The 19,074-nt window shown below is 39.3% G+C and overlaps 1 pseudogene; it reads left to right on the forward strand.

The window, feature by feature from the left end:
- The first annotated feature begins 824 nt into the window (after positions 1–824).
- LOC117515547 overlaps positions 825–19,074 on the forward strand; it is a 71,282-nt pseudogene continuing 53,032 nt past the window's right edge.

Below are 19,074 nucleotides of genomic sequence, written 5' to 3' on the forward strand. Positions count from 1 at the left end.
TTATTCTAGTGTCTTTATTTGATTGCGTGTTTTTTGTTTTCATCATTAAGTTTTAATGCAAAAATAGTCCTATACATTAGACCTGTATTCTTATTTTGGGCATGATCCAAATATGTACTTGATCGGTATCGGCAGATCAAAATTTCAGTGATCGGTGATTGGCCTAAAAAAATCCTGATCGGTGCACCTCTATTATTTATTTTTATTTGAGTTGCACCACTAGGTCTAAAGTTGCAGCTACCGGCATAATACATTTTCTTGAGAATGTCGACATGACGATGTTGAGGAGCTCCTATGATTAATTGTGATTTTTCACAGAATGATTAATTGTGTCATCCCTAGCCACTATTACTCTGAATTTCCTAGTTTTACAACTGTAGTTCTGTACTAAGCGGAATTGATGAGACGTGAAATATTTTTACTTAAATAAATAAATGTGGCAACACTGGTCATTGGGGAAAATTGAATAAATGGTATCACACAGGCTAATGTTGTGACCACAGTAAAACTAACCAAAGCATGTCTCTGACTTGGCCCATTGTACTATGGCGGAGTGGTGAATACTGTTTTCCATCATGGGGAAACAATATGCAATTGTTCTCCTGCTGTGACAAAGCTTCAGAGTGCCTGAGGTTGAAATGTACCGTAGATGCCTCGGTCTGCTACCCAGTGTTTTTTGGACCTTTAGGCTCTGCTGTTAGGTTTTTCCTTTGTGTGGAGGTCAGGACTTAGTGGGAAGCTTGTTTGCAAACTATTGGTCAGAAGTCACTTTTCTTTCAGTGATGCAATATTAATTATTGTTGCAATGTACTGACAGTCTTGAAGACAGGGGACAATTTTTAAAAAAGGGTGTTTCATCAGAATAGAAGCTTGGGTGATTTGTTAGGATGTCATTCAAAGCCCTGAAGGATTTTGGAGTTTCCGCAGAACGACTGGGCTCTATTTGTAAGCAATGGATGACACGCGTCCAAAGGTCTGTGTGCAAAGTTGTCTTTACATTTGTGTACCTTTCTATTTATTTATTTGCTTAAAGTTGCATTCACGTGTGTTTGCAAGACTGGTTCTGCTAGTGATGCTTGACCATCTTTGTTGGTGTGGTAGGGCTGTATGTACTGGGGGTTATAACTTAACACAATTTTACTGCTTTGACAACTGGTGAATGCCTGTACTGATGGCCTGTTGTAATACTTTCTAGCTCATTTAACAGTATTGACAAATGTTTGTGCGCTTAATTATGTATATGAAACTTACTGCAATCATAGGTACACTTGGGGGTATTGCCAGGCTCGCATCAAAGGAAAATGGCATTTTTCTGCTTCTTATATCCATTTTAACGCTGTTATTCTTGAGTACTTAAGATTGTCAATATATTGTTGCATTATCTACTGCTAATACTTTCGCATTCACATCAAAGCGTATGTATTATGCAGTGGTCATATTGCAAAAGATGTACAGTGTTCCAGACTGTGCCCAAATGGTGGTATTTAGTGACCATCCATTTTTTTTTTTTTTTGAGACAGCACAGAGTTTTGTTTTTTTTATTATTATTATTTTTAGTAACCACTCACGTATGAGCAACCTGCAAACTTGCCAACTTATTTTTTTCATGAGTGAGTCTGGCATTGAGGGTCTATTAGACCATATGACTCTTTTAAAATATGGACTGCTGCTTTCTGGTTCGTAGCAAAGTCCTGACCACAGCACTACTTTATTTATTAGATGTCACAAGCTCAGCCTGTCAGTGCTGAAGGCTGCTGTCCCACACACTGGCATAGAAGATAGCAGTGTGCACACTGGAGCTGTGTTGGCTGTATTTAATTATTTGTTCAACTTCGTAATAATATTATTTGTAACTCCTTGCACTTTTTGCGTGAAGGTCATGTTGAAATTTCTGTGAATTAGTGTTTGCAGCGCTTCACTTTTCCAACATTTACAGCTTTATTCTAGAATGGATGCAAATCATTTTTTTCTTCAGAATCCTACAGACAGTACCCCTTAATGACAATATAAATGTTTCTTTTTCTTTTTTGAAGATTTATTAAAATAAAAAAGGGAAAAAAAAAGAAATCACATGTATATAAGGATTCACAGCTTTTCCATGAAGCTCAAAATTGAGCTCAGGTGCATCCTGTTTCCATTGATCGTCTTTGACTTTGAGGGGGAAAAGATTTTGCCCATTTTGGAATAAGGCTGTAACATAGCAAAATGGGGAAAAAGTGAAGTGCTGTGAATACTTTCTGGGTGCACAGTATACTGCAAAACATTTAAAGAAAGTTTGTGTTAATAAGAGTGTGTTTATACTAAATTCTGACACCTTTTTGACACTTTTTTTTTACTGCAGGCAAATATCTGTGTCAGACTCCAAACCTTGTTGAATATTGGTATCTGCCCTTTAAAATCCGTATCAGTCGACCTCTAGTGTGAGATCCCTCGCTCAGTCACTTTTTTCTCTTCTTGGCTTCCTCTGACAGAGGTTTTCTTTGCTTTTATGCCTGTCTGCTCTACCATAACAATCAACATATAAGGAATAAAGCCTTCGTTGGTTTGTTCTTATAGCTGCTAGCTATCCGTGCCTCGATAGGGCGGCATGTATGTGTTGTAGTGCCATAAAGCATTTCATCTTTCTCTTGACATTTTCATTTGAAGGAAACCAGGTCTGTGTCCCTGAAGTTGCAAGGCTTAAAGGTGATCTCCAGTGAAGTCAACATTTCAAATAATTATGTACCACAACTTGTCCTTATATGTGTAAACCTGATTGTAAATGCTTGACTTGATTTTCCATATCATGCTCCATAAACTCTGACAGTATGAGTACAATAGTAACTAATAATTTCAAAACTGTGTCTGTTGATGAGGACCCGAGTTGGGGGGCGGGGGGTGGTACCCTTTGTTGTCAGATTTGTAAACCCCGTGTTTAGGGCTGAAACGATTCATTGAGTAACTCGAATAATTTGATTACAAAAAAATGATTGAGGCAAATTCTGTGCCTCGAAGCTCCATTTAACATTGTAGTACATATGCCAGGCCTGTGTGTTGCACTGTAACGTCCCCAGAAAAAAAAAAAAACTGAAGACTAGAGCATGCGCACAAGCCATGCAAGTGCTAATCAATTTAGCACAAAAGCTACGTCTTTCCAACACAACACGCAGAGTAAAATAAAGCCTCTTAGGAGACAGATGGTTCACGCAAATCATCTGAAATAGCTTGCTGCACATTTAAAGCGAAGCAGTGTGTTTGTTTTTAAAAAAAAAAAACAGTTTCATCTGCTGGCTGCTCTACGTGGGGAGTGACTATTCGCGCAGTGAGCAGTTGCTGTCTCTCTATGCCAGCTGTGAGGGGCTCAGCACTCCCCTCACACTGGGCCAGTCACAGCTCCGTCCACAGCCACACTGACAAACATTCTCTGAAAGAAGATCCTCTTTCTTCTGTGTTTTGTTCAGACTCGCACTGAGTGTTTCGCTTTTTTGGGAAACACACAACACTTCACAAACACTGTAATTTAAATAAAATAATAATAATAATAAAAAAAAAACAGTGACTACGAGGCTTGCATGTTCAACCTCCAGCTGAAATCCATCTGCTGAATCACAGAGAAAGGGGGATAAAAAAAAAATCATGCAGCGACCCGGTCCACCAAACAAACAAAAAAACTTAAAATGATTAAATTTTCCTTTTTTTCCTTCTTTTTTTTTTTTAGGACTGTATTGTATGCATTCTGTTTGTAATTACCTTCTAGCTTATTTATCATTTAAGGCTCTTAATTTCTTAACCATGTCTCTTTTAATGTCTAAACCATTGTTGCTAAATGTCTTGTTTTTCTTTTGAGGACCGCTTTGGAAATCTAAGTGTAATCTTGGGTTAATTCTGATATTTGTACCTTCTGCGCATATCTAATTTTTAGACGAATGAAATTAGTCAACCATTGTGGTTGGTTCAACCACCAGTTTTTTTTTTTTTGTTTTTTTTGTTGTTTTTTTTCTGTTCGCGTGCACAGACGCATGCTGTACTAATTATAGATCTTTCTTTTTGCTTTTAGTAACGGCAGTGGCAGCAAGATGAATGGGTCACTAGAGCAATTGGACCAACCAGATCCAGATTCCATCAAGATGTTTGGGACAGATCCCACGCTCCTGGTCAGAAACTGAGCTAAAAGAGCTTTTTGAACCCTCTTGGAGCTGTGCCCAAGATCAACATCCTCCGTGACCGCACTCAGAACCACCCCCTCAGAGTAAAGGTATGTTCAGTTTAGCTTTGTATATATACAGTAGTGTTCAGAATATATAGTAGTGCTATGTGACTAAAAAGAGTAATCCAGGTTTTGAGTATATTTCTTATTGTTACATCTTCCAATGCTTAAAATGGACAAAAAACCAGAGACGCGTGGAAGAAAACGGAAAACACCCATCAAAAGGATAGAAGCATAACCAGAATGGCAAAGGCTCACCCAATGATCAGCTCCAGGATGATCAAAGACAGTCAGGAGTTAACATGTAAGTGCTGTGACAGTTAGAAGACGCCTGTGTGAAGCTACTTTATTTGCAAGAATCCCCCGCAAAGTCCCTCTGTTAACTAAAAGACGTGCAGAAGAGGTTACAATTTGCCAAAGAAACACTCAACTAGCCTAAAGAGAAACAGAGGAAATTTTTGTGGACTGAGAGAGTAAAATTGTTCTTTTTGGTTTCCAACGGCAGCAGACAGTTTGTGAGACGACCCCCAAACTCTGAATTCAAGCCACAGTTCACAGTGAAGACAGTGAAGCATGGTGGTGCGCATCATGATATGGGCATGTTTCGCCTACTATGGTGTTGGGCCTATATATCGCATCCAGGTATCATGGATCAGTTGGATATATCAAAATACTTGAAGAGGTCATGTTGCCTTATGCTGAAGAGGACATGCCCTTGAAATGGGTGTTTCAACAAGACAATGACCCCAAGTACACTAGTAAATGAGCAAAATCTTGGTTCCAAACCAACAAAATTAATGCCTCGCAGATGTGAAGAAATCATGAAAAAATTTGGTTATACAACTAAATACTAGTTTAGTGATTCACAGGATTGCTAAAAAAGCATGTTTGAACATAATAGTTTTGAGTTTGTAGCGTCAACAGCAGATGCTACTATTATTGTGAACACCCCCCTTTTTCTACTTTTTTTTTTTTTTTTTACTAATAGCCCAATTTCATAGCCTTAAGAGTGTGCATATCATGAATGCTTGGTCTTGTTGATTTGTGAGAATCTACTGAATCTACTGGTACCTTGTTGCCCATGTAACAATAAGAAATATACTCAAAACCTGGATTAATCTTTTTAGTCACATAGCACTACTTATTCTGAACACTACTGTGTGTGTGCGCGTGTGTGTGTGTGCGCGCGCGCGTGTGTGTGTGTGTGTATATAATATATAATATTTGTATTGAACCATTTCGGTACGGGGACGTTCGGTACAGGGCTATGCACCTGAATATTAGCCGCACCCACCAATTTAAAAAAAAAAAAAAAAAGAAATTGTACAGAAATAGGCCGCACTCGTGTATAAGCCATGGGTCTCCACGTTGTAACATGAGATATTACACAGAAAGATGTTAGACAGATTATTTATTTTTTTATTTTTTTTACTTAAATACGTACCATAAATGCTGTTTTTTCCCTGAAGTGTTGCACGTAAATATTGACATGCACGCCATGCAGCACAGCACCCACAGTGTCGCCTGCTCCCACACGGAGAAACTGAGTAATTTTATAACTTTTTCTTGAGATTTCATCGCGTGTGCAGCCAGGATCCCTTGGAGGCTGTGGTAAATGAGACATTATTGAGACACTGCGACCTTATGGACTTGTTGCGTCAAGACAGAGAACCGGTGGTGGTGGTGCCACAGAGTGACTTTTCTTCACTAAAACGAACCGGTAAGACCTTATATTTACACTGTGTGTGTGAATTCACACCACATGAGGAGCGCAGCTTTCAGGAAATCAATTGACATATTTGTTGTTTATTTGAGAACATTTTATTCAACATATTACCAGACAGCACTTTGCATTTATTTTATTTTTCTTTTTGTATAATGTTACAATAAATTGTTTGTTTAAACAACAAGCAAATTTAGATTTTGCATTTTGTTTGCATACTGTACTGAAAATGAACCGACCCGTGACCTCAAAATAGTTACGTGCAGAACAGTGTTTTTTTGTGGATCGTATACCCCTATATATATATATTCTAGTTTAACAAACCTTTTCAGCCACTTTTCTTAATGTCACATTTGTGTAAAATTATAGTTAAATTTTCTGATTCAGTGATTTTCTTAAAATAGATGTAAGAAGCAGTCAGGTGTGAATTAAGTAATGGGAGCAGCAGAATCACCATAGGTGTTCATAAACAAGTTACATTTTGTACAAATTAATGGCTTCAAAGATGATGAAAATGATTGACATGGTGACAATATGTTAATTTAGTTGACATGTCATGGTCTTTTTCATTTAGGATTTTACTTTCCAGAAGTAGACTTAAAAATAGTTTTTTAAACCTAGCCACCGTAGTGGTCGACCGAATATCGGCCAACTGAATAATCAAGCAAATTAATGCATTTTCTGTAATCTGCATCATCTCATTAAATTGCTCACGACGTAAATTCAACCAAAAAAAAAAACAAAAAAAAAAAAACTATACAGGCGGTTCAGAACAGCATGTACAGTCCGCCAGTTGTCACTGCAAGAGCACCATGTAGAGCTTAGCTTTATCATGGGAGTTCAGCTGCATGTTTTTCCTGGCTGCAGTCAGAGTGAACGTCTCAGACAAAGAGAGAGGAAAAGTGGCAAGACTCAAAACGCTGTGGTCAGATAATGCGTTTGTCTCCACAAAACTGTCAAACAAAACATTATTTTGTCATTGTTTCACAGCAGTTAAGCTGTATAAACAAACACAGCAGCAAAAGTGTCCCCCCCGTTGCTGGCTGCACCAGGCGTGTGCGTGCGTGCTCACACGCGCACTGACAGAGCCCGACGGATACTGATTACCAACATTGGGGTGTATAAAAAAAAAAAAAAAAAAATTACAATGGTAATACAGAGATAAAGAAATAGTTTTCAGTAAAATGTCTCACTTTAAGAACGTCAAATAATTTTTAATGCATTGTAAAAACAAAAATTAATATAATAATCGATTTCCACAAGTTTTTTGCTGTTTTCACTTGTTCTGCAGTTTTCAGTAAAACAGCAAAAAACATTTAGCCCAAAATCTATCAAAGCTTGCATTCCAACCTTTTAGAAGAACTGCCACTACATTGTAAAAGACATTGCAGCAGCTTATTATAAAAGCAACAATGGAAAAAAATGTGATGCTCAGAGTTGTGTGATTCTGCTTCATTAATTTAATTTAAACTATTTAACAACTGGTATGTCAGGAATACTGCTTGGTGTCAGAATTGGGGATGTCATGGATCAAAAAAGCCATGGTGCGGCTCGCATGTGGTTTAAGCCATGGGCTGGATCATTTTTCAGCTCTGGAAAAAAATGTGTTCCCATTTTTACAAAGGTAAAGGAACTTTTGCCTCTTGTCCTGTTTAGTTAAGTATCATGTTGCCGTTACCATGAGTGGGAAGTGTAGTGCATTTGATGTCTTCCACCACGTTTGTGGGGGTATAAAAATAAAAGCACCTGCTTGGGGCAGATTGCAGAAAAGGCACAAACTTTGGCTTGGTTTTCATTCTTCCGTGCAGCTTGCCACAATATGTGAAGTGGCATCTGTGTACATTTATGCGGGCATGTGTATAACTTCAACCACAGACAAACTAGAGAGAGCTGAAATTTGTTGTTTGGTATGCTTGTGTATTTTGAGTCAAGGATGAACGCCGCCACAACGGAATGTTGGATATTGGCTAATGACACTTAACAATGAACTTTGCTAATTACATTCTGGACTCATACTCCATTTCAGCACCGGGCAGTAAATCATCTATATATTAAAAGCGAAGTGGCGTATGCATACGTGTATGCGTGAGTGTGTGATTTTTATTTAGTAAGTTCAATGTAAGTACATGGATGACAGGACAAAAGTGAAAACATTTCTCTTGTGGTCCATTTAAAAATAAAATCAAATGACAAAATATTAGTAATAAAATAAAACAATAATAATAAGTGTGTATATGATAACAAGAAGCTAAACAACTTATAAATACATGAAGACAGTAAATTAGCATTAAAAAAATTATGTAATTAACTGGAAGTAAGAGTTGAGTTCTTCCTCTAAGAACCACTGAGATGTAAAGGCCCGGTCACACAGCACTTAACAAAGGGCAACGAAGCCCAAACGAAACAAGAAATCTGGACTTTAGTTGACTTTCATTGGCATCATTTAACCTTCGTGTTGTGTTTTGAAGGTGTTGTGAATTCATGTTGTGGATCAGCTGCACCTGGTGGAAATAACCGCATATGGGGAGTCAATGCGCGGTGTTCACACGGACTGATCAGTTTACTGCTCTGATGATGTATTCAATCATTTTTACACTTATTTTTATTCCCCTTTTGACAGTTTTCTGTCAAAATCATTGATATGTTGATTACAGTTTTCTGTACATCAATATATATGGTTTAGTAACGGGATACAACAGCCACCACAGCACACCAGCGTTTTTTTGTTTTTTTTTGTTTTTGTTTTTTCCCCAGGCCCCCTGTGAACTCCGCGATATTTTCGGCTCCTGCGCTGCCTGCGCCTTTCAATCCAGCTGGGAGAGACTTGCTGCACAAAAAGTCTGACCAGTGTCCTATTAGGAGCTGCAGCATACTGTCCATGAACTCTGAAGGGCTTGCTGTCCTCCAGCCTGTGCAAAGAGAAGAGTCTGCTGACCCTTTCAGTCTGACAATTCAAAAGTTTTGACAAGGTTATCCTTGATCACTGCATATTTGTTCGGGGGGGGGGGGCTTTCCAGGAGCGGGACCAGACTTGTTGCCATGGAGCTGAGGGCTGTCACGACGTAATAATATTTTGTGTCCTCTGTGGTGATCTCTGAGTGAACTGCGCTTCGGTTTGTGCAAACCAGGCGGTAGTTTACAGAAGCGTAACTTTGAGCATCAAGTGTGAAAAAGGTTTCAGTAGCAGCGGACATTCGCGTGTGAACAGGTTGATCGGTGATCAGAAACACCAGGGTTTTGGGAAAAAAAAAGGCAGAGAGAGAGAGACGCGGCACTATCTCTCAGGGGAGAGCACAAAAGGGCTCTGAACTTGGCGATCTGATGTTCCCAGCCCTGTCAAGGAAGCGCATAGTGTGTTGTCAGTCTGAACCAGAAAGTGAGGATTCTGATGATGGAGATGATCTCTCTTTTGTTCTGGACGAGCAACCAGAGCAGGTGGATCCACCGACCTGTGCAGAGATCTCCACAGTGGGTCGGATCGCATGCTTCTCTTTGCAGCTTGTCCAGCGCCGAGTCCTGGAACGCAGAGCAGGATGCAGACACACACTGCTCCAGCAGTGTCTCCAGGTGTGTTTCATTTAAAGCATCGAGATCAGCTTTAGCTTTGGTTTTGTTTTGCTCCTCTTTTGTTCCTTTTGCACTCTTGATTCGCAGGCTATTCTGTGATGGGAAAAGGCAAAAGCTCATTTGTCCACCTTTTCGCAACGATTTGTGACTTTTTTACTTTTTTCCCCCTTGGTTCAGGGATCGTCACATGCCGTGTGACCGGGCCATAAGGTTCCCCAGTTGCTCCCGGTTTGTAGTGAGCACCTTGCATGGCAGCACCCTTTCATCAGTATGTTTGTGTGTATGTGAGGCACAACTGTACAGTGCTTTGAGCGTCCGTCTGCAAATGGAAACGAACTATATGAATGCAGTCCATTTACCATTGAGAGCCTGTTGATCCCTACGTACAACATGCTAGTTTTGTTACTACACACATAATACGCTTCACCTGACTCTCCCGAAGTAACTGTTTGATAGTCATTCCAGTGGTAGCTCCGAAGTCCTTCAATTATACAATAAGATGGAAAGAACAAGCACCCTAAACCTTGACTTGCTCATTGTGGCTTTTCATGATTGATATGTATAAATGCGTTAATAAGTTCTTCATGTCCTTATAACAAATTGCTGCCACGTTATATCTGTGTAGCTCCTTGGTGACCTCTTATCCTGTTAAACAGCACTTAGCCGAGCTAGCATTACTATCACACACTGACAGATTGAGCTATTGGAGATTAACTTTTAGTGTTCCAGCTGTACAGACTGTTCAGCAGCTGTCAGTCATGTGGAATCAGCTTGTTCTGAAACAACAGATTACTTTGTCATGAAAAAACAATTTATGCAGATGACTGATCACTCTGCTGGTTTTTCAAAATGACACAGACTGCATTTTAGTATACCATCTCTTCAGCTGTTTTTAAAAAAAGTCGGAGTGGTGGTACTTCTCAGTGAACCCAGGATTTGCTTTGCAGGAGTATCTCAAGTCACTGTGGACCTATAAGCAGCTAATGGGATTAATAAATGGAATACTTTTAACAGTGTTGAATGCTTGGTCTCCAAAGTAAAGGTCAATGTCCATTGGATTCTATGACATGTGACATAAGTTACGACATAATGTGATAACTAAGCATGACAGATGGTCCAAACTATTCCTTTTTAAAAAAAAAAAACCCTGTGAACTAATAATTTGCATCACTTTTTACCTAAATTGGCGCGATTTGAACTTTTGACCCCTGCACAAACTGACACTGACCTTTGTCACCGTTCTTGCTGTTTTTATCCCATAACTCCAAAGAATTCAGTTACAGATAGTCCAAACTATACCTTTTTGGAATCTTTATGATCAGGCAAATAATGTGGTATAGTTTTCAGTATGATTGGAGCATCTTTTAATTTTGTCTCCTGTGTAATTCTTCAATTGATCCCTATCTGACCGCCAACTGATAACTCAAGTGGCCAATTGGATTTTTCAAAAGAGGAATGTCTAATGAGTATTCGTGCTGAATTTGATGCTTTTATCACCATTTGCAGGATTCTGCTCTAAATATTCTCTTATCTGCTTCACTAACCCCCAATTTTAATTCTCTTTTGTACCCCTTCCCCTTGGCCCTACCCCTACGCCTACCCCTTTAAAACAAGGGGTAAGGCGAAGGGGTATGCCTCTAGCCCTATGAATTGAGACACCCCTCTGCCTTAGGAGGAAAAAAAACTGCCCATGTCAAACTGCCGTCTTCAGTGTTTAACATGGCAACCGAAATGCAACTTGTTGCAGTAATCTGTTTGCTCTTTTTATTTTCTCGCCTTTGTGTAAATGCAAAGAAATAGAAGTCGCAGATTTCTTTGACGCATCGCAATCATGTCATGTTAATTAATGTAATTAATTTGTAATTTATAATAACAATTAATAGTATTAATAATTAATTAATTAGTAATTAATGTTTATACTACTAATAATCGATAATAGTAATAATTAATATTGTTTGATTAATCATTGATTTATTGATTAGTAATTAATTAAAATAAATAAACACTTGAAATATATCAGTCTGTGTGCAATGAATGTATACAAGTTTCACTGTTTGAATGGAATGACTGAAATAAATCAACTTTTTCATGATATTCTAATTATATGACCAGCACCTGTATGTATGTTATGGGCTGCATCTCGTTCTGTTAACCTTATATTTATTTTTCAAATGCTCCCATTTTTTGCATCCAGCCCTATTTCCTTGACAAATAATAGCAGTCTATTAAGACATCAGGTTATGTGTTACACATATACATGTGTGTGTATATATTTTCCAACTTACTCCCATTGGTGAATCTTCTCATTTTCTGCCTCATTTTCTTATTAGGAGACGAGTGCGCTCAGGGCTCCATTTGTTTACAAAATACACAAGCGTTACAGACCTTGAAATCCAACAGCAGGGATTGATATTATCCAAAGATTTATGAACATACAAATTAACGTGCTTATGCTTTATCATGATTTTCTCCATTGTGAAATATAAAATTGTCTTATCGTAGTGTTCGTGTGTATTATATGCATTATAAGGGCTCAGCGCACAAGCGAAGTTGCGATATTCTTCAGAACGACAATATACGCAACATGCATCTAGCAGCATACATGTTACTGTCATAGACAACTGCCTATAAAGTTTTTTGGCAAGTTATAACTTTCTAAACAACGTAACTTGTAATGAAAGCAGCTTCATTTGTGCGGCTCTTTCTGCACCATGTTTGTTTTTCCAGAGACATTGGTAAGCTCCTCCTACCCCTCCAAACGGAGTGTGCATCCAGATTCACTCCGTTCTGAGGGGTTTGAAGCCCTCCGCCTACCCCTCCGCTTCGCTCCAAAAAGAGAATTGAGACACCCCTCTGTCTCTCATGCCCGTGCAAAATGGAGGGTAAGGGGTAAGGGGAAGGGCCAAGGGGTAGAATTGAGACTCATTCTATGTATCCATCCTTTGACTTGTCTCAGGAAAATGTAATTCTTACCATATTTTCTGGAGTGTAAGTTATACCTGTCCAAAAACTCCTCTTTAAAAGGACAAAAGCATATGTAAAGCCTGATTTATGCTTCTACAACTCTATAACTGTCGCCCGACGTGGGTATGACCTTTTGGAAGTAGGTGTCTTACTGCATTTAACCACTGGAATTGTAGGGGGCGCAACATAATGAACAAGGCAGGGACTTTTCCGCCTGCACCGCCACATTTTCTGGTCACCCCCCAGCCTTTCTCTGGACAAATTTGTCTCTCAATGACCCCCACTTCTTTCTGCAATCATCAACCTCCAAAACAACTTTTATGTGTAATTTCCCTTCATGAATTGAAGGTCATTTGAGCATCTTTGTAGTTTTTTGACTCGGTGTTATGAAGTTGGTCGTATTTATGGACTCTTCTGCCAAAGGTTCCTCTCTTTGATCTATGATTGAAATGTAATCAGCGTGTGCACTGCAAAAACTTTTAATTTGACAGGAGAGGAAGGAGTGAAACCGGAAAAGTGTCCAATCATTGCGCTTGCGGTCTCTGTCCTTTCGACGCGTAGTGTAAATTTTTGGGAGGTGCACATCAACACAGAGGGCTCTGCGTCGCTATGGAGTTGCAGAGACAGAGAAACATAAATCAGGCTTTAGTCACACCGGCATATAAGTTGTATTTGCTACTTAATACAAGAAGCAAAATTAATTTAATCAATTCATTATTTACTTATGAGGCACACAGTGTTAAGGAGCAAAGCTAAAGAGATAATTAATGTCACTATACAGTGCATCTGGAAAGTATTCACAGCGATTCACTTTTTCCACATTTTATGTTACAGCCTTATTCCAAAATTGCTGAAATTCATTTTTCCCCTCAAAATTCTAGACACAATACCCCATAATGATTGTTAAAAAGGGTTTTTGAGAGTTTTGCAAATTTACTAAAAATAAAAATAAACCTTAAGAAATCATATGTACATAAGTATTCACAGCCTTTGCTAAGAAGATCAAAATTGAGCTCAGGTGCATCCTATTTCCACTGATCATCCTTGAGATGTTTCTACAGGTTAACTGGAGTCCACCTTGGGTAAATTCAGTTGAGTGGACATGATTTGGAAAGGTACACACTTGTCTACATATCATGTCCTACAGTTGACACTGCATGTCGGAGCACAAACCAAGCATGAAGTCAAAGGAATTGACTGTAGACCTCGGAGACAGGATTGTCTCGGCACAAATCTGGGGAAGGCTACAGAAACATTTCTGCTGCTTTGAAGGTCCCAAAACAGTGACCTCCACCATCCGTAAATAGAAGTTTGGATCCACCAGGACTCTTCCTAGAGCTGGCTGCCCATCTAAACTGAGCGATTGGGGGAGAAGCACCTTAGTCAGGAAGGTGACCAAGAACCCGATGGTTGCTGTTGGAGCTCAATCATTCATCTGTGAAGACAGGGCCTGAACCTTCCAGAAAGGCAACCATTTCTGCAGCAAGCCACCAATCAGGCCTGTATTGTACAGTAGGGTGGCCAGTCAATTCTTAGTAAAAGGCACATGGCAGCCCGCCTGGAGTTTGCCAAAAGGCACCTGAAGGACTCTGACCATGAGAGACAAATTTTTCTGGTCTGATGAGATAAAGATTGAATTCTTTGGCATGAATGTCAGGTGTCGTGTTTGGAGGAAACCAGGCACCATCCCTACAGTGAAGCATGGTATTGGCAGCATCATGCTCTGGGAATATTTTTTCAGCAGCCACTAGCCTTTGTTATTGATCTTTAATTAAATGATATCATTACGTAGACATCTGTGTTGCACCGGTGTTCCTTCACTCCACAGTGGTGCTCAGGGTGTTGCCATGTGTGTGTCAAAAAAATTGGAATATTGTGAAATTAATTTGTTCAGGTATTTCAGAAAGTAAACACTTGTATATGTTCTAGACTAATTACATATAAACTAAAACTAGCGTGTAGCCTGTGGGGATCCATGGGCTCTAGATTGGGGAGTGTTTATGAAATAGGTAGCTGACATTTTTCAAGGGTGGTAAATAAGCAAAGCTTGTATAATGTGTTGGAATGGCATGTGAGTCCAGAACGTTTCTAGAACCTTAGACTTCAACAATTTTTAGAAAAGGAACTCAACCCTTTTATTTCCTGTTAATTATGTAATATTTTAATGTTATGTAAATGTTAATTTACTGTCTTAATCTATTTAGAACTTGTGTGCAAATTTCCCTGCTTATTGACCTCTGTCACTTTAAGGGGCAGTTAAATCACGTGACTGCTAGCTTTTGCTGCCTCACTCTGACATGGGCACTCGACTCAGGTTGTTAATGCAAGATGGGTGAAGTGAGAGCAGACTGCATGCTGTGCCTCCTTTACAATCCTAGCCAGACTAGTGTACCCCAGCAACATGCATTACAAATACATTATAGAAATTTTGTTCTTGTTATCCTATACGCACTATTATTATCAGCACTATTAAAATAAGCATACCAAATGGCAAATTTCGACTGTCACACATGCATGCACATACAGCTTTTTTGTTTTTTCTGCATTCTGCTGTAAGCAGGTGTTTTAATTTTTACACACAGATGGTGGAGGAAGACCTCAAAAGTAATACTCTTCACTCTTTGTAACGACAACATAACACTTAACTAAACTGACTAAACCAGCTGAACTGCAAAAACAATAAATCAGTATCACTAAAAACGTTGTTAAACTAACATGACCCACAATAACATTTAAATCCCCAAAACCCCGAGCTTCCATAGTGCATTGCAGCACAATGTCCATTGTTTTCAGCTTAGCTAAAATTGCTAATTTCTCCAAAAATATTAGTCCTATTAACTTTTAATTTGCACACACCTGTTTTCAGTTCACCTAACGTGTATGTGTTTGGATGTTGGAGTAAGCCTGAGCACCCGGAGGGAACTCGCACAAACCTGCAAACACCACACAGAAAGGCCCCAAGTGGAAAGCGATCCCATCATCTTCCTTTGAGGAAATGGTTCTAACCACTAAGCCACACCGTGGTGCCAGTAATTAGTAAAATATTTCAAGGTTTAGTAACTCACTATTTATGGAATATAAATTCTGTGAATTTAGATCTGTTTCAGTACACACAACCACAATCATGTGAAAGACTGCTGCTGACTTGACAGTTGTCCAGAAGGTGCTCGTTGACACCCTCCACAAGGAGGGTAAGCCACAGATGGTTGTTGGTGAAAAGGCTGGCTGTTCTGTGCTGTATTTGTATAAAAGTTGACTGGAAGGGAAAGGTATAGTCGGACAAGATGCAAAAGCGACATGGAGGACTGCAGCCTTGAGAATATTGTCAAGCAAAGCCAATTCAAGAACTTGGGGAGCTTTACAAGGAGTGGACTGAGGCTGGAGTCGGTGCATCAAAAGCCGCCATGCACAGATTTGTCCAGGAAATGGGCTATAAGTCTGATACTCTTGCTCTCGAGCCACTTCTGAACCACAGGCAATATTAAGAGTCTTATCTGGCTAAATGAGAAAAGGTTCTTAACTGGTGACCTCCTGCTGGGTATATGTCGGTATTTCACTATACATCTGATCCAATTCAAGAAGATAATCTGATCTTGATCACTGTGGACCTTTGGCTCACCCATCCTATGTGAGGTGAATAGGGTTCCTTCCTCCCGCTCATCTCTTTTCACTTTGTCCGTCAATTGGCATAGATTTGCTGGGAGAGGATGGAGCAGATTTCTCCAAACAGGGCTGCATGACACAGTCTTATGTTTTAATTGCCTACCAGATGATACTCCCGTTAAGTTTGTTCTTGCATCATCCGTCTTGCTTTTGTCGAGACTGCTGTAATTCTGTTTCTATTTTTGTTGTCTGTTTTGCCACAAATCTATTCAGAAGCACTCAGATTTGCGGGTTATTCTTTTAGGTCACTGACAAGTTAAGCCATTTAAAAAAAAAAAAAGACTGTCACCCCCCTCTCCAGTTGTTTATTTAGCTATAGCAAATCAGAGACCGGGCCAAGCAGCAGAGAAATGACTCAGTTGGATGTCAGAGAAGAGAGTTCAGCAGCCCTCCCCTCATCCCGGGAGCTCCAGTAACAGCATAATGCACACTATGTAGGTCAGAGACGCTGCAATGCTCCACTTCCTCAGCCTAGTGAAACTGACAGGCTGGAATGCTACTGGCGGTCTGCTGGGACAGTAGGATGAGAGGGGTTTTTTTTTTTTTTTTTTTTTTTTTTTTTTTTTGCCCCCTCCCCACCTCCACTCCCTCTCTCTCTCCTTTTCATCATTCCCTCCCCCACAACCTCATTCTTCCCACGATGCCTTTCTCTCCCTTCTGCTCTGTTTGTGCCGTTTTTATGTGTTTTGTATGCAAGTCTGTATAATTGTGTTCTTGTGTGAGGCAGCAGCATTCACTCGGATGCATTTGTATTTTGCCCTGCCTGTGTTGACCTGTGGACTGGGTATCAGTGTATCCTGACTGTGTTCTCACCCTCTGGTCTTTTTTGTGGCCATGTAATAACACAGTGTTTGCCTATCTCATTACCTCTTCTTCTCTCTCTGCAAGCTCCCACATGAGCAGTGTGCATCATGTGCACTCGTTTCTAAAAATATTCTATCACGTGATACGCACAGAACATCTTTTCATGCATTTTGTTTTCTGGTTTTTCTGGAGCAAAGGTAATGAGCTGTGTGTGTGTGTGTTTTCGTTTTTAATGAATATTCCTCATGTTTATTGATTGTTACTGTTCTCCCCCTCTCTGTCTGCAGGATGCTGTTTTGTAACTTTTTATACAAGAAAAGCTGCACTGGATGCCCAAAATGCACTGCACAACATAAAGACTTTAAGTGGGGTGAGTAAGCATGGCGTGTTCTGTTTTTAGGTGCTTCAATTCCATCACATCCCTGATGCAGGTTGTGGACTAACGAATACTGAGCTCTCGCGTCTATGAATTCATCTGGCTGACGTGTTTGCCTTTACTCTGGGACTTGTTGGCCCTTACTGGGCCATTGTGAGTTGAGGCAGCAGCTACATGTTGCCCGCGGGGATCCATGAGCTCTAGATTGTGTAGTGTTTATAAAACAGTTGACATTTTTTCAAGGGTGGCAATAAATTATGCCAAGTTTCTATAACGGGTTAGAGTCCAGAATGTTTTTAGAACCTTAGACCTCATCAATTTTTTAGAAGAACTCGACCCTTTTATTTCCTGTTAATTATGCAATTTTGAAATGTTAATTTACTGTCTTAATGTATTTATAAATTGTTTAGGTTCTTGTTGTCATATGCACACTATTACGGCTACAACAGTATGTGCGCACTGATGGACTGATTTCTGGTCTGATATTTTCCCATATCAGACCATTACCATGACAGTCATAATCAGGAAATTATGAGCGACCAAGAGGATCATTCTCCGAGCAAAGTTTATTACAAAAGTTTATTATTAGCAAACAAACTCAAAGTGGACATGCAAAATGAAGCCCAACAAGATGAAAATACAGCTCTGAACAGCCATATAATAAATGAATTATTCACCTCGCTTGCTTGGTCTGTACGGGAATATTAGACCTTGGTCTATTTTGTCACTTGATTTTGAAATGGACCATAATGAAAATACGTGTTTTCACTTTCTTGTGTCATCCATGTATTTTTAATGTATTTACAATTATATTATGTACTTGCAATGAACTTAGTAAATAAAATCACACGCACACGCTATTAATATAAATGATTTACTGCCCCCTGCTGACATGGCATTTAAGTCCAGAATGTAATTAACATCCATTGTTGACTGTTGTTAGCTAATATCCATAGTTTCTCAAAAAAAATTGTCTTGTCAACGTTCCTTTTTTGCAGCATTCATCCATTACCCAAAATATATAAACATACCAAACGGCAAATGTCAGCTGACCGAAGTTACGCACGCACGCGGAGCTTTTTGTCTTTTCTGGTTTCTGAAGCATGCAGGTGCTTTTATTTTTACACAACCACAATGAGACTGTGCTGGAAGACATCAAATGCAGTACAGCTTTCACTCATAGTAATGGCAACATGACGCTTAAATAAAACCAATTGAACTACAAAAACACAATGAACCAGTAACACTAAAAACACTGTTAAAGTAACATGAACCACAGTAGCATTTAAAACCCCAAAACCCTGAACTCCTATGGTGCATTGCAGCACAATGCCCATTGATCACTGTTACTAGCTAATATCGCTAAGTTCCCCAAAAATATTAGTCCTATCAACTTTGTTTTTGCAGCGTTCATCCTTGTCCCAAAATACATAAGCATACCAAATGGAAAATGTCAGCTCTTCCCAGTATCTCTGTGATCCAAGCCATACTCACACAGAGGCCACTTGGCTAGCTTATATACAGTTGGGTAAAAAAGTATTTAGTCAGCTCCTGATTGCACAAGTTCTCCTACTTAGAAAGATGAGACGTCTGTATTTTTCATCAGAGGTACACTTCAAGTATGAGAGACAAAATGGAAAAAAAAAATCCAGGAAATCACAATGTAGGATTTTTAAAGAATTTACTTGTAAATTATGGTGGAAAATAAGTATTTGGTCAATAACAAAAGTTCAACTCAATATAGGCTGATGGAGCTCAGGCAGGTTTAAAACAGTCTAAAAACATTTCATT

This window comes from Thalassophryne amazonica, chromosome 8, assembly GCF_902500255.1.
Source record: "Thalassophryne amazonica chromosome 8, fThaAma1.1, whole genome shotgun sequence".
NCBI classification, from domain to species: Eukaryota; Metazoa; Chordata; class Actinopteri; order Batrachoidiformes; family Batrachoididae; genus Thalassophryne; species Thalassophryne amazonica.